The sequence below is a fragment of the Monodelphis domestica genome, chromosome 8 (genome assembly GCF_027887165.1).
Source record: "Monodelphis domestica isolate mMonDom1 chromosome 8, mMonDom1.pri, whole genome shotgun sequence".
Taxonomy (NCBI): domain Eukaryota; kingdom Metazoa; phylum Chordata; class Mammalia; order Didelphimorphia; family Didelphidae; genus Monodelphis; species Monodelphis domestica.
Window position 1 is genome coordinate 217891386 of NC_077234.1, and position 5000 is coordinate 217896385.

Here is a 5000-nt window from a genome sequence, read left to right on the forward strand (position 1 = left end):
TTTTTTTAAACCCTTATATATATACTGTATATTATATATATGTATATGTATATGTATGTATGTATGTATATATATATATATATATATATATATATATATATATATATATATATATATATATATATATATATATATATATATATATATATATATATATACTGTGTATTGGCTCCAAGGCAGAAGAGTGGTAAGGGCTAGGCAATGGGGGTCAAGTGACTTGCCCAGGTTCACACAGCTGGGAAGTTGCTGAGGCTGGATTCGAACCTAGGACCTCCCACCTCTAGGCTTGGCTCTCAATCCACTGAGCTACCCAGCCGCCCAATCCACTGAGCTACCCAGCCGCCCACCCACCCCCTTAGGATTCTTTACAATATCTAATGATAAATGGTTCTCACGATCAATTTAAGTGTTCATTGAGGAACTTTGTATGGAAATTGAAGTTATGGATCACGAACAAAAGGACATAATCTCAAACTACAACTCTGCTGTGACTCAGTAATAGTCGCCTTTAGATATTCCATTTTCAAAGAGCCATCATGGAAGTGACGAATGAGACACAGTGACTCCAAAAGCAAATGTTGACAGCAGTAATAGAAAGTACAGATTTTTGTTGGCTTGTAGTACTTGCCCAGAGTTAGAAAATGAAGAAAAGTCTGGGGTCAGATTCGAACCTACGACCTCTGGTCTTGAGGCCCAGCTCTCTGTCCACTGAGCCACTCAGCTGCGCTGCAACTTCCTTTTACTGAACTACTCAAGGGTTTGCAACTTTCCCAGGGTTGGTTGGTTTCGGTTTTTGGTAGCTAGGAGCCTGACTACATGGCTTCAAGGCTAAATGGCCACAGGTCCCCAGGCTATTTGGCTTGCTGGAGGCTTCATTCATTACGACACTCAAAAAGCCGCCTGCTGATCTGAACCATGGACTTCAGGAGAAGCCTGAGCTTCACAAAGCTTCCTTTGACAAAGGGCACTCCATCAACAAGTGCCTTCTTCTTCTGGGACAAGCACAATGGAGAAGCTGGCCAAATGGCTAATCGGTGCAAGTCCCAGCTGAATCAACCCTTTATGCTGAGCCTCTCTTCCTTCCCTCCGTGGCCATAAAAAGCTCAGCTGAAAACAACCCATAACCCTTCATGAGGAAGCTCTTCAGTGGGTTGATTTCCAAAGCTGCTGCCTGAGGATAGAAGGAAGGACTTCCCCAAAAGGTCCCCAGGGAGGTACCTGAACTAAAGAAAGAGTCCATGCTGTATCCACACCTACTCTTACCCAGCTCTCTTTGTGGTCCCAGGATGGCTCCGATCTGAATAGAGCTCAACAGGTGGAACTGCATAAGGAGGATACCAGCAGAGACCAGCTTGACAATAGGAAAGAACTTCCTTGGGGAGCAAAATTGGAACTGCCACCTCTGGTCATAGAGCCAGACAGGTAGTGGAGAGATTTCTATCATTTCCATTGCCTGAGAGGGATGTCCAATAATAATTCCTTTCCTGGCTTCTATTTTTAATATTAAAGGGATTTCTCAACCCCAGGATGAATATTTTTTTCTTTTAGATGTTAATTATATTGTTTTAAAATGTTAATTCTATTCATCGATGCCAGTCAAGTTATTTCTTTTTTTTAAACCCTTATATATATACTGTATATTATATATATGTATATGTATATGTATGTATGTATGTATATATATATATATATATATATATATATATATATATATATATATATATATATATATATATATATATATATATACTGTGTATTGGCTCCAAGGCAGAAGAGTGGTAAGGGCTAGGCAATGGGGGTCAAGTGACTTGCCCAGGTTCACACAGCTGGGAAGTGGCTGAGGCTGGATTCGAACCTAGGACCTCCCACCTCTAGGCTTGGCTCTCAATCCACTGAGCTACCCAGCCGCCCAATCCACTGAGCTACCCAGCCGCCCACCCACCCCCTTAGGATTCTTTACAATATCTAATGATAAATGGTTCTCACGATCAATTTAAGTGTTCATTGAGGAACTTTGTATGGAAATTGAAGTTATGGATCACGAACAAAAGGACATAATCTCAAACTACAACTCTGCTGTGACTCAGTAATAGTCGCCTTTAGATATTCCATTTTCAAAGAGCCATCATGGAAGTGACGAATGAGACACAGTGACTCCAAAAGCAAATGTTGACAGCAGTAATAGAAAGTACAGATTTTTGTTGGCTTGTAGTACTTGCCCAGAGTTAGAAAATGAAGAAAAGTCTGGGGTCAGATTCGAACCTACGACCTCTGGTCTTGAGGCCCAGCTCTCTGTCCACTGAGCCACTCAGCTGCGCTGCAACTTCCTTTTACTGAACTACTCAAGGGTTTGCAACTTTCCCAGGGTTGGTTGGTTTCGGTTTTTGGTAGCTAGGAGCCTGACTACATGGCTTCAAGGCTAAATGGCCACAGGTCCCCAGGCTATTTGGCTTGCTGGAGGCTTCATTCATTACGACACTCAAAAAGCCGCCTGCTGATCTGAACCATGGACTTCAGGAGAAGCCTGAGCTTCACAAAGCTTCCTTTGACAAAGGGCACTCCATCAACAAGTGCCTTCTTCTTCTGGGACAAGCACAATGGAGAAGCTGGCCAAATGGCTAATCGGTGCAAGTCCCAGCTGAATCAACCCTTTATGCTGAGCCTCTCTTCCTTCCCTCCGTGGCCATAAAAAGCTCAGCTGAAAACAACCCATAACCCTTCATGAGGAAGCTCTTCAGTGGGTTGATTTCCAAAGCTGCTGCCTGAGGATAGAAGGAAGGACTTCCCCAAAAGGTCCCCAGGGAGGTACCTGAACTAAAGAAAGAGTCCATGCTGTATCCACACCTACTCTTACCCAGCTCTCTTTGTGGTCCCAGGATGGCTCCGATCTGAATAGAGCTCAACAGGTGGAACTGCATAAGGAGGATACCAGCAGAGACCAGCTTGACAATAGGAAAGAACTTCCTTGGGGAGCAAAATTGGAACTGCCACCTCTGGTCATAGAGCCAGACAGGTAGTGGAGAGATTTCTATCATTTCCATTGCCTGAGAGGGATGTCCAATAATAATTCCTTTCCTGGCTTCTATTTTTAATATTAAAGGGATTTCTCAACCCCAGGATGAATATTTTTTTCTTTTAGATGTTAATTATATTGTTTTAAAATGTTAATTCTATTCATCGATGCCAGTCAAGTTATTTCTTTTTTTTAAACCCTTATATATATACTGTATATTATATATATGTATATGTATATGTATGTATGTATATATATACTGTGTATTGGCTCCAAGGCAGAAGAGTGGTAAGGGCTAGGCAATGGGGGTCAAGTGACTTGCCCAGGTTCACACAGCTGGGAAGTGGCTGAGGCTGGATTCGAACCTAGGACCTCCCACCTCTAGGCTTGGCTCTCAATCCACTGAGCTACCCAGCCGCCCAATCCACTGAGCTACCCAGCCGCCCACCCACCCCCTTAGGATTCTTTACAATATCTAATGATAAATGGTTCTCACGATCAATTTAAGTGTTCATTGAGGAACTTTGTATGGAAATTGAAGTTATGGATCACGAACAAAAGGACATAATCTCAAACTACAACTCTGCTGTGACTCAGTAATAGTCGCCTTTAGATATTCCATTTTCAAAGAGCCATCATGGAAGTGACGAATGAGACACAGTGACTCCAAAAGCAAATGTTGACAGCAGTAATAGAAAGTACAGATTTTTGTTGGCTTGTAGTACTTGCCCAGAGTTAGAAAATGAAGAAAAGTCTGGGGTCAGATTCGAACCTACGACCTCTGGTCTTGAGGCCCAGCTCTCTGTCCACTGAGCCACTCAGCTGCGCTGCAACTTCCTTTTACTGAACTACTCAAGGGTTTGCAACTTTCCCAGGGTTGGTTGGTTTCGGTTTTTGGTAGCTAGGAGCCTGACTACATGGCTTCAAGGCTAAATGGCCACAGGTCCCCAGGCTATTTGGCTTGCTGGAGGCTTCATTCATTACGACACTCAAAAAGCCGCCTGCTGATCTGAACCATGGACTTCAGGAGAAGCCTGAGCTTCACAAAGCTTCCTTTGACAAAGGGCACTCCATCAACAAGTGCCTTCTTCTTCTGGGACAAGCACAATGGAGAAGCTGGCCAAATGGCTAATCGGTGCAAGTCCCAGCTGAATCAACCCTTTATGCTGAGCCTCTCTTCCTTCCCTCCGTGGCCATAAAAAGCTCAGCTGAAAACAACCCATAACCCTTCATGAGGAAGCTCTTCAGTGGGTTGATTTCCAAAGCTGCTGCCTGAGGATAGAAGGAAGGACTTCCCCAAAAGGTCCCCAGGGAGGTACCTGAACTAAAGAAAGAGTCCATGCTGTATCCACACCTACTCTTACCCAGCTCTCTTTGTGGTCCCAGGATGGCTCCGATCTGAATAGAGCTCAACAGGTGGAACTGCATAAGGAGGATACCAGCAGAGACCAGCTTGACAATAGGAAAGAACTTCCTTGGGGAGCAAAATTGGAACTGCCACCTCTGGTCATAGAGCCAGACAGGTAGTGGAGAGATTTCTATCATTTCCATTGCCTGAGAGGGATGTCCAATAATAATTCCTTTCTTGGCTTCTATTTTTAATATTAAAGGGATTTCTCAACCCCAGGATGAATATTTTTTTCTTTTAGATGTTAATTATATTGTTTTAAAATGTTAATTCTATTCATCGATGCCAGTCAAGTTATTTCTTTTTTTTAAACCCTTATATATATACTGTATATTATATATATGTATATGTATATGTATGTATGTATATATATACTGTGTATTGGCTCCAAGGCAGAAGAGTGGTAAGGGCTAGGCAATGGGGGTCAAGTGACTTGCCCAGGTTCACACAGCTGGGAAGTGGCTGAGGCTGGATTCGAACCTAGGACCTCCCACCTCTAGGCTTGGCTCTCAATCCACTGAGCTACCCAGCCGCCCAATCCACTGAGCTACCCAGCCGCCCACCCACCCCCTTAGGATT

General features: G+C 43.3%; 1 long non-coding RNA gene across 1 annotated transcript in view; it reads right to left on the reverse strand.

Moving 5' to 3' along the window:
- Window positions 1-5000, reverse strand: part of LOC130455918 (uncharacterized) — a 226202-nt gene that overhangs the window by 111251 nt on the left and 109951 nt on the right. The gene's annotated exons all lie outside the window — the stretch shown is intronic.